At 33.2% G+C, this 12,009-nt stretch overlaps 1 protein-coding gene across 2 annotated transcripts in view; it reads left to right on the forward strand.

Moving 5' to 3' along the window:
• The first annotated feature begins 2,771 nt into the window (after window positions 1–2,771).
• The window catches only part of LOC111045452 (mitochondrial uncoupling protein Bmcp), a 29,877-nt gene continuing 20,639 nt past the window's right edge, over window positions 2,772–12,009 (forward strand). Inside the window, exon 1 of one of the 2 annotated variants that reach the window (XM_022330873.2) lies at window positions 2,772–2,956. The gene's annotated coding sequence lies outside the window, so the exon portion shown is untranslated. Of the gene's footprint in view, window positions 2,957–3,059; window positions 3,085–12,009 lie in introns of those variants that run through there. The other variant, XM_022330874.2, reaches the window with a different exon arrangement.

The following is a 12,009-nucleotide window of genomic DNA, read 5'->3' on the forward strand; positions in this document are numbered from 1 at the left end:
CCCTGTAATACTAGGTACTAGCCAGCAGTTTATTATCCATTTCAAATAAATATCTTCTGTCAACAAATATACTTTCATACTCATTCCAATTTCCAATCACCGATTGATTTATGCTATGTAGGGTAGCTCAAATAGACTAAATTTATTAGGGTTGCAAAAAACAGAAAATCGTTCAAATAATGCCAAATTCAGGCATATCTCTGGCGAAAAAATGTCTAGGTCCTAGTTTAAACGGTTCAACTAGGACCTAGACTTTTTTTCTAGACACAATTTTTCTTGAAAAAGCTGAGAAAATTGTCGAATTTTTCATATCTTTCAATTTTTTTCAAATCCAAAATATTTTGAGTGCTTTTTCGCTTCCATATAGATACTGATTCTAGTTTTTGGTTGGACTCTTATTATTTTGAATTAAATAAATGTAGGAAACGTAGTGTAACCTATTCGAAATACTATAAGCATAATATACTAACTCACCACTATATTGGATAAAAATGTAAAGAGTATAAATAAATAAATTTTATTTGTATGTTTAACGACTGCCGTCGTATGTATTAATCAACCGAGACTTTGTTTTGTAAAACTAAAATTAAGAAAATTACAATTATTGAAAAAATTGTTTTTTTTTCAGTACAAAAATCAAAACTATATTGTGTTACCTTGAAAAAAAAACACTGAACATTGATAATTCATATTTAAAACGTTTTTTATTGTTGATTATTTGTTCAATTGACAGTTGAATATTATGCACTTATAATGAAAAAAGTTTAAATTGCATTTAGTTTTAATTTGGAACTTCTGATACCTGCAGGGATTTCCAGCCTCTTTCCACTGATTTGTATTTGCATTACTGCAGAAATATGCAAAACCATAATTTGCGAATTTGTTAATACTCTTTATAGTTACTAAGCTCCATTTTGAATTCAAAAAATCTTATTAGGTGAGCACTGTCCTTAATGACAGGGGTGCCCACATCCTCAGGGAAGAGGGCAAGTACACTGTCGGGAGGGGAAGATTTTAAAACAGTCATTTGTGGAGAGGGGGGTTAACAATAATGGAGGGGGGCGTCACCAGTATTTATGAGCTTGATATACATTTCAAAAAAAAAAAAAAGATAATGTAAGACTTGTAAAAAATGAAAAAAAAGAAGTAGATAATAGACCACTATTTTTCCATGTGGAACAAAGAAAAAACCTAATCCCATGCAGAAAAATTACGATTATAACACAATAGGCCTATACATAGGTGTGTCAGTAGTCTTTTATCGTTAGGGCTACTGTTGAATAGAAATAAAAATGAAAATTCAAATACCTACCCTTTTGTGAAATTATTTACTCATTACAAGTCTTCATAATGATAATGGCATCATAGCCAAAACATGTGAATGAATAATTTTACAAAATGGTACTTGTATGCCTATAACTTTCTAGTGTTATTGCCGGGCCCGGTTGCCGAAAAGTTTGTTAATTTTAATAATGAAGTCATGAAAAACTATCAGAGAAGGCATTTCTTGTAATAAAAGGTTCCTCTGATTGATTCTGGTCACATTCAATCAAGGTTGAAATTTTACAGGCTTTTGTGAAACCTAGCACAATGTTATAATTAATATAATTAATTAGCACTATACTCCTCACTTCTCTCCTTAGTCATGACCAGAGATCTGGATTGACTTTGTTTGGAAGTGGACCTGACTTGGTCCTTGTTGTAGGGTATGTCAAAAATAAACACATATTCACGTTTTTTACTTATAGTCAAACATATATAATAGATTAGAAAATATATATCAATTTTACAACTTCTCATCAAGATGGACTTACCTGCAAAAGCATTACAGGTTCAGATGATTTTTTTTGTGCTGGCCTCAAAATATACCTCCACAGAGTAGACTGCTGGTAACTCCATTAACCACTTCTTGATTTGTGCCCTGAAGCTCCTGATGTCTAGAATTATTAGGTACCATTTCAGGTAGAGCGTTGTACATCCTCAGCGCTAGCACCAGAAATAATCCTTCTTGTTCAGAAAGGATTGCTCTTGAAGTTCTTGAAGATGTGTCGCCAGTGGTCCTGCATGGTAACCCACTGAGTCCAATATATATTGTGAGTGATTTTTTCTGCTGGAGTAGTACCTCTTTACAGCCAGGTGCATGTCCCCACTACCGAACTCCATAATTAATGTGCTATGTCAAATTATACGTCCATCAGAATTAGATGCTTCCGGGGAATCAAAAAGGCCTCAGTAGTCTAAGAAAAAATATTACCCTTGAGAGTTAAAAGCAGAACATAATAATGTGACTACTACAGCTGAGTCTAGCATCCAAGGTGAAACCCAACAGCTTTACTTCTGCGAAGCTATTGAGACAAAACTGCATGTAGACTAGTTTTCTGTGTTTTGTTTTTATTCAGCATCATTTTTCGGAACGTTGATCATTATTAGAAACAGAAGAGGAAGAGGGCCTATCACTGAACCCTATTTGAGGCACTCCATAACTTGCAAACAGCAAAATGAGTTTGCTCCATCAATTCAAGAGTGAGTACTTCTTATTTATGTCTTGGGTACTTTTACTTTTGAAGCATATCACCATTTGAACAATATTATTAGCAGTAACTGGGTCTAATAAACCTATGGTGAAAGTTTATATTTTAGTTTTGATTCATTAATTTGAAAAAGCTGCCATAAATGTCGATTGTCAATTGTTTTTTCGATATATCGAAGCATGAGTCATCGATACGAGTCGATACTCGATAGAGAGGAGCATGAAAAGCGCTCAATTTCCACTGGTGGGGATATCAGTAAACAGAAAGTCTCGTGCTTGTCTCGGTTTTCGTTTGCTAAATAATTAATATTTATTCTGCAACCTTGCAATTGCATTTGCAAAGGTGCAAGTTTGATTCCTGTGTAGTTTTGTGCAATTAACCCACGAGAATTATAAAGCTTCTTATTTACATTAACAATCTTCTAGGTAAGTAACTAACACTTGAGTCTAATTTTTTTAATATTGTTCTTCACTTATCAAACAGGATTGTGTGAGGTTAACTTGTACAGAACGTTTCCTACTATTATTGTGATATTGAATTACCATTTAACAAGGTAAGTAGGGTAGCTTTTGTCTTGAAAAACTATTTTCTAACCATCTGCAGTACCTTGCTTCAATCTTCTTTTTACGGTTAGATAAACTAGAATAGAATAATTATGAGTAAATTCATCTGCCGGCAGTCTGTGCATTCTTTGAGTCTACCGTAACTTGATTACAGGTGCATCGAACGACATAATTATTTCAAAAATAATAGTTGGTAGTTTATGTTTGCTTGTAGTTTTAGCCAAATTTTGAAAAACTTCAAGTATTTACTTATCCTCTTGATGTTTATTGTATGAGAATATTGATTTTATATGGTGGTTAGAATTTTCCTCAACCTAAAAATACTGAACGCAAATCCTGGGATATGTTACTGATGTTAGTTGATTAATGCATTGGCGTAGATTGCTGTTTGACATTGGCGGGGGGCGTACTGGGGGGTGCCCCCCAGCAAAGATTTCTTTGGTAAATAGCTTATTAAAATGGTTTTGGTTTGAAATGGCATATTTTATTTCAAAACTGTTTTAAATCCTCTTATTGGCAGTGGTAAGTTAATGGGTGAAGAAATAAAATTCTGAGTTAATAGTTTCAAGTTTTACTAAATTAAAATATAATTAAAAAAAACTGCATAATAAAACAGCATTAGTTGTATTGTTTGTTTTGAATACCAGCCATAATTTGAATATTCAATACATTTTTCTGGGGGACACAGCATATAGCCTACCATAAAATATTGGGGGGGACGCATCCCCCGTGTCTCCCCCCTCAGGTTCTACGCCTATGGATTAATTCACTTTAATCTTATTCAAGTAGAAAGAAAAATAAAAATCTCAGTACCCTTTTTGAATTATTTAATCACTTATTCAAGTACCATACAAATGTAATACACGTACAAAACAGTGCAAATGAATGAAATAACATGTAGACTAATGTAAGTTATAGACAATAATAGAAGTCTATGTGTGCTGGACGGCTGTTCCAAGTATTCTAAGTTAGTATTTCTGAACACTTCTAGCACGTTTATATTTAATACATTATTACCTACAACTTACCCTATACTACAATATTGACTAATATGAAAATATATATCTGGGTGACAAGGGATTTATACTATTAAACAGATCTATACTACCTATATACAGATTTATCATTCTTGTTAATTTGTTTATCCCTAAAAATCAACAACGCCTTTCTGCATCGAAAAAGTAAAATTACATTCACAGAGATTTTCTCCTAAAATTTAAAGTAGGCTGTAGGATGATCGTGTCAAAGCTTCTAAGCACACTGCCATCCATCATTCACTTTTCCTCTCAACAACCCTTAGCTTGAACGCAAAAGTTCATGTTCAATATTATTATGGAGTAAGATTTCTATAACAACTGAAAATGTTATATGAACTCTCTGTCATTGCGGACTGATCCTAATTGTAGGATTATGTTAATGTAACTTACTAAAATTTCAAATATCTGTTCAACTCACGAGTAAGCTTATTGTGAAAGTGAGACAATCAAATTAATGCTTCTATAAAAATGTGCTTAAACTTAACCCTTGATGAAAATTAAACCGGTACAGCTCCATAATAATTGAGGAACCGCTGAGGACGCAACAGGTTTCAATTTTATTTTTTGTATCAATGAAGACAATGTGCTAGACATGTACATGAAGTAAAGTGTATTGAGGCTGTTGGGGAAATGATTTTATTCTAGACATGTTAGATGACACATCGATTCTTTTTCTACGTAACGAGTCAATATTTTGAGGACTTGCCAACATGCTAATAAGCTGTGTTATGAGAACTACCTCTACCTTTAAAACTTCATGTCAATGTATTAAAATTGTATTTTTGATGGTGGCAAGGATTCAAGAATAAAATATGAATTTCCATTTTTTATTAATTCAATACAATTTTTTTTTCAATCCAATTTATTTCACCAAAATAGTACCAAGCTCTGGCAGTTAGACAAAAACAATAATAATTATTATTTCAAATAACTAGACAATACGGTTAGAGATGAAGACTACTGGCATAAGTAAAACACTTATTAAGCGGAGCTAGAAAAGTATAGACAAATATAACAACACCAATGTTAATCAAATACTGTCATCGTATCGTATGAGATAGTGCACATCACATTATTTTATTTACAAAGTGAAAGTCACACAGTTAAATTCAGTGCGTCAAGCTATTGGATAAAATTTGGTGTGTTGCTTGATGCACCTCGTCAAGGTTTCCATTAAATTTAAAAATTGGACATTCTAATATTAAATTATTGATTGTCTGTGTCTCAGCGCCACATTCACATACAGCAGAGTCAGCAAAGCCCCATTTATACATCAGACCTCCACATCTTCCATAGCCAGTGCGCATTCGGTTCAACCGAGTCCATGTTCTTCGTGGCAGTTCAAATCCTGTTGGTCTTATGATTGGGTCCAAATTCCAGGCACTGCCATTCTCAGCAAAATTATGCTAATGTTCTCTCCAGGCATTGGATAGGTCAAAGTTGGAGTCCACGGAATTGCATGGAGCATTCCTGGATTTGAGCCGCTGTCTTGGCATATTTTTAAGGTCTTCATGGATGGGTAGGGTCTGATTTTTATTTATTTCAGCAAACAATCTTTCAAGAGCTTTATGACGTCTCAGTAGTGGTGGTGGAATATTACTGAATACAGGGAGCCACTCTCTAGGAGTTGACTTGACAGTGCCTGAGATCATCCTCATAGTTGAGTTCAAAGCTGTATCTATCTGCTTGGTGTGAGCACTGTTCATCCATACTGGAGCACAGTATTCTGCAACTGAATATACCAGGGCCAAACCAGCTGTTCTCATTGTGTCTGCTGAGGCACCCCAAGATGAGCCAACAAGTTTTTGCAATATTATGTTGTTTCTTGTTTGCAATTTTGCTCTCAGCTTTTGAATGTGGCATCTGTATGTGAGCGACCTGTCAAGTGTAATTCCCAAGTACTTGGGAGTAAAATTGTGTCCCAGTACTCTCCCATCAAGTATAATATTCAGAGCAGTACCTGCCTCTTTATTATTTAGGTGGAAACATGAGGCCTCTGTCTTTGATAAGTTTGGACACAATCTCCATTTTCGAAAGTACTCCTGCTGGTCTGTAAGGTCAGCTGATAGTTTGTCCTCTGCCTCATTCATACTCTTACTCTGCACAGTCAAAGCAATATCATCAGCATAGATGAATTTCCTTGCATTCGTATGTGGCAGGTCACTTATGTACAGATTGAAAAACAATGGAAAGGACCGATCCCTGAGGAAGAGCATTGTGGAGCTGCCAATATCTATTTATGAATATTTCAATATACTGTCATTATAAGGTGGAACGTGGACCTCACTTTAGTTAATGGTATTTCAATATTATTATGATTTTTTCATCATCAGGTTTTTCACTCTATGATTGCCCGAGTGTAGCCTTATCTTGAAGCAATTTTTGCTCAAAAAGACTAAAATTGCCGCTCTCTATCAGCTGTTGTCCATTTTTATGAAAATATAATTATTAATATTTTCTCGACTGAAAAAATCTTGCATAATAATTTTCAAAAATGCCGCTGATATTCTATCATCTGTTCTATTGAAATCTCTGGTTGGAATCAATTTACAATATTCCAAATGACTTTTGTATGTTTTTCCCTCTCGTTATTGAGTTATTATAGCATACACAATACATTTTAAACTTGGTATATCGAGAGCCTATCTTTTTTGGTCCGAAAAAATACGAAGGTGTTGGTAAATTTTTTTACCCAACGAACTTGATCTGTAAAAAAGGTTAGATCATTTTTTCAAAATTTGAAGATGATTGATCAATGCGCTTGAAAATTATTGTGAAATATACAAGCAAACAATCAGACGGACAACGATTTTGTCCTTGAAGAGTAGGAGCTCGCTAACGCTCGTTCAATCAGAAGGTGCTTGGTCAGGGATGGTGGACAGGACACCCCATGATGGTGAGGTCGAGGAAATTCTATTGGAACGAGGCGAGCAGTATTTGATGTGTTTGTTGTAGCATGGTTATGCAGCAGGCAGTCTTCCTTTGTCAGCACGTCTCTCCTCTTGTCCTTAATCGCTCTCCGCAATTCTCTCTAGAATCTTGCTAAGTTGGTTGCCTCCCATCGAGTAAGGATAATGCTGTTTGTCCCATACTAGGCGGGACATTGGATTAACAATAATTTTCATGAAACATACTGTGGCGACTACAGTTCTCTAAGTACTTCGTACCGTCTCGTTAATCAGGGTAGTTGAAGTATAACCTGATTCCTGCCTGTGGTACACAAGAAAAGAAATTTCCATTGCAGAGAGTTTCTAATAAATGATTATGGGATATTATTTTTCTACAGGCGAGGGACTGAAATATTTATTTATGAAAACTAACAGGATTTATTCCAAAAATTTGCTTTCATAACTCAATAATTACAATTATTCATTATACACAAGTAAGAATACAAAGAAGTAAGAATATTAAGAATATAATTGAAATGCTATTGAAAGTTAGAATATTATAAAAAAGGGAATATATGTAGAATATAACTACATCACTACAAGTTGCAATACTGCAATAAAGTTAGATGAACGACAAGAAAAAGAAACAAAAAATCTTATTAAAGGTATATTTATTAGGTTTGTATGAAGTATGAAGTAGATATTAAATCACAGAAGGTGACTTGCATACTCAACTGTTTTAGAAACACAATTATCTAACGAAAGCTAAATAATTAAGACAAAAATAAAGCTTGCTTGATACTCTAAAATACCTAACAAATTTTTAATCATTTTCAAGGCAAACAATTACAAAAAAGAAGGGAAAAATAATATATTTTCTCTATAGCCTCTTATAATAACCTCTAATAATAATAACCTCTTATAGCTTAGGATTGACGATCCTGCTCGCACAATGTAACTTGGATTGTAGACAATAAAGTGATTTTTCTAATATTTTATCAAAAATTAATTACCATTTTAAACGGTAGATTTTTGTGATGAATTTCTTATTTACATAGGTGGATGATTTTTTGTGAGGTTTATTCTGTTTCTCTCAATATGCAAGCCTACATATCAAGTCTAATCTCACAAAATGTTTGTTCGTTCTTCAAATTGAATGAAATAAGTTATTCGAATTGAATTTCTATATTAATTTTACTATCTCTTATTTTTATCCCTAGTTATTGTTTTTCGAGATAGAAAACCCTTGTTTATAAATGGAATAGAAACCGTATTATTTATATCAAATCCTATTTATTCCTAGAGTGATAGAAATTGATCTAGGTCGTGGAAGATTCAAGTTTATTTATAGCAATTGTTTACTGACATTTTTGTTTGCTAAGTTTTCGATGCGCAGGTCATTCTTTTCCATTATGACGCATATTATGAAAATTGATGGAGATTTTATAATCTAAAAATACTAATGTCGCTTATCATTTTTCTTGAACGAGTGAGTGAATTCTTCATCATGATATTTAACAGTACTTTGTTACGCAGTATTTCATGCGTATTATGCTTATAATGGTAGCCTACGCGGACTCACTGTTGAATCATTGTAGATGCTTTTCATACAGGCCTATCTTTATTTTTCAATATTAGTTAGATCCATAACCTGACGATTTGGGAATAAGTCATGTTGAGCACTTCTTTTTTCATAGTTTTTAATTAGTGTCAATGACTTGATAAAATGTTTTTGTAAATTAATAGAATATTTTTAAATTATATGGAAAAATCTTTCATCCCTACCACTTGATTGCGAGTTACAAGTCTACCCCGAATGTTTCCTTTTTACTGACTGACTCTTCATTCAAAACCTATATTTTTTGTTCTAGCTTCGTGTCAAGGTGTCCCTTAACGTTCAAATTATATTTTTCTCAAGCTATTCTGTGTTTTTCTGTTGTAGTTTTCCGCGATTCATAAGTTTGTCGCACATTCTTGTAACTGATAGTGTCGTCATAGCATTATCTCGTCATAGAATCCAAACTTTATCTGCAATAATTGATGCGTAATTTATGTGACACGTCTGTTCTTAAGTCTTACAAAACTATTTAATCAGTTAATTACATGATGCTTGGGTGTAGAATACATTATGCAAGTACTATAGGCACCGTTTCTATGGTTCTCAGAATTTATATATTATCAATTTGCTGTAATGATACATAAATCTTGTCAATGGTTGATTGAATTCTGATAAAAATATCTCAAAAATTCAAAATGTTTTTATTGCCGTGAACAAATACGGTACATGTTATTGACAAAGTCATCAGGTAAACATATACATACATTATACATACATTTCACATACTCAAAACAGAGAAATACTATCACAGCCAACAGTTCCGGTAGGCTACTTAGTTTCTTCACAGTTATATACAGTCATATTTTTAATTGGCAATAACAATATTATAATAGACGCCAAATATTAACATGAAATATCAGCTGCCAACATCTCTTCAATCGAATAAAAAGTCATATCTTTGAATAGTCTGGAAATTGCGTACCTCAACGATCTAGAATTTTTATCACGGATACTCTCAGGTAGTTTATTAAATAATTTTATACCGGTATATACATATAGTGATGTGGATCGAGAATATTCCCAGTGGGAAGGAACTTATGATTTGGCAATATTTCCGAGGGCAAGAAATTTTGGGAATTTAAGGGAATTTATGGGAACTTAAGGGAATTTATAAAATTGTTCTAAAAATGATTGAAATTTATCAATTCCACTCATATTTTACATCAATATAATCAATAAATCATCATTCTATTCGATATTGATCAAGCTCAGCCACATTTTACATTGATATAATCAATAAATCATCATTCTTTGAGCCTGTTTTTTGCTCACTCACTCACTGTCTCTTAAATATTCGTACAGTCCAGTCAATGAAAGATTATAGAGGGAAAATTTTGGAGCACAATTTTTGACCCCGTAGCTCTTTTAAGGGTAGTAAGGGGGTAAACATATCAAAAGTCCTCACTCCTACCCCCTGTGCTAAGGTGGTAGGGGGTGGTTTGAAAATGCCATATTATGTTTTTTGCATATATCTCGAACAATATGCGCCTTTCGGAAATTTTTGTCGAACACAATCATAATATTAAAGCTCAAAAATTATCCTACAAGTTTCATTTCCAACATTTTTCCATATCTCTCATAGTTTTCTAGTTATGAGCTCTCTTAGGTATCACATTTTGAAGAAAACCCTTCCGGCTCCGATTTTTTCATATTTTTGGCTTTATAAATTTTTAACGATTCATTGAAAAAATCCGTGCTAATCATGGGCTCATAGAGCATTATATTCTCTTCAATTTCATCTATGGTCTCATTATTTTACGCCTCTCCTAACGATTGTTACAGCCGTTATAGTGTTGAGTGTGAAATCTTCAGTTTAACAACAATAGATCAATTGTCAGGGAAATTGGGAGGGAATGTTTGGAACACAATATTTGACTTCACAGCTTTGTTTGAACTAGTTAGAAGGTGAACATATTAGAAGTCCTCATCCCTACTCCTTGAGGGATGAGGGTAGTTTAAAAGTTGATTTTTTCAATTCTGGCTGACCCGCATGTAACTGGGAAACAATGCATTTCAGCGACATGGCTAACTGAGTAATAATGAAGCTAGATAAATTTCCTACAAGTTTTGTACAGTAGAGTTTTGTGATATCTTCTTTAGTTTTTGAGATATTCACTTTTAAAAGTGTAAAATCTTTGAAAAGACAGTTATTCTTCCAATTTTTTGCACTTTCAGGGCTCATTACTCAACAAGAATGCATCGAAAAAATGTAATTTTTTTACATGGGGAAGGAGTGAGGAGTTTTAATATGATTACTCCCTTACTATCCTTAAAAGAAGAGCTACGGGGTCAAAAATTGTGTTCCAAAATTGTCCCTCTATAATATTTCATTGACTGGACTATAGGAGTATTTAAAATACAGTGAATTGTAGAGCATTCAATTCTCTTCAATTTAATGTATTATTTCATCATTTTATGCTTTCCATCAATTTTTATTGTTGAGTGTGGTAAGAGTGAGGACTTTTTATATGCTTACCCCCTCACTATCCTTAAAATGACTGCGAGATCAAAAATTGGGTTCCAAACTTTTCCATCTTTTTGAGCATTCGTTGCCTGGACTAGTATCTCATTACAAGTTAAGTGAGCCTCAATAACTCTTGAAAGGTGTGAGCTGTGGAATTATTTTCTTTTTAATATTGAATTAAACTGGAGTATGCTCCTTGTTTTAGTTTAGCCTATTTTGCTGTATTTTTTAATTTCTAATTTTTGGATTAATATTCTACTCTAATCTTTATTTAGGGGGTCAATTATTTTTGTGCGGAGAAATTGAATAAAATCATGCAATGAAAGTTAAATTACACTCAATACTTTGTTGACTTTGTTTACCTGATTTACAGGCATTTATTAGTAAGTAAAAAAATCTTATTCAACTTGTAAAACATGAAAGTAGCATAATAATAGTGGTGCAATTGAATGATTTATTGAATGCTCATTTCTCCTTTCAGTCTATGATCAGTCTATGAGCTTCAAATTACTGTTTTCTTTGAACTTACTACAATTTATAAGTTATTCATCCTTATATTTCTTACATAAATCTGTCATATAACAGGTGATTGAGACCATGTGTAACAAAAACGTCTTTTTCGGTCATTTTTTTATGAAAGAAATCATAAATTTCCTTAAGTTCCCATAAATTCCCGGGAATTTATGAATTTTGAGAATATTTCCCTTAAATTCCCTGGGAATATTTCCTCAATCTTAAATTCCCGGGAATTTTACATCACTATGTACATACATATTTTGTGTATATGTATAATACCCGCCCGGTATTTATTTGTTTACGCTCTCATGTTAAGTGCTGATGTACATCGCATCTTAGATCGAATTGCCTCAGATTATCCTTGACAAATGTCAGAGCTTGCAGCATAAATA

Source organism: Nilaparvata lugens, chromosome 3 (genome assembly GCF_014356525.2).
Source record: "Nilaparvata lugens isolate BPH chromosome 3, ASM1435652v1, whole genome shotgun sequence".
In the NCBI taxonomy this organism is placed as follows: Eukaryota; Metazoa; Arthropoda; class Insecta; order Hemiptera; family Delphacidae; genus Nilaparvata; species Nilaparvata lugens.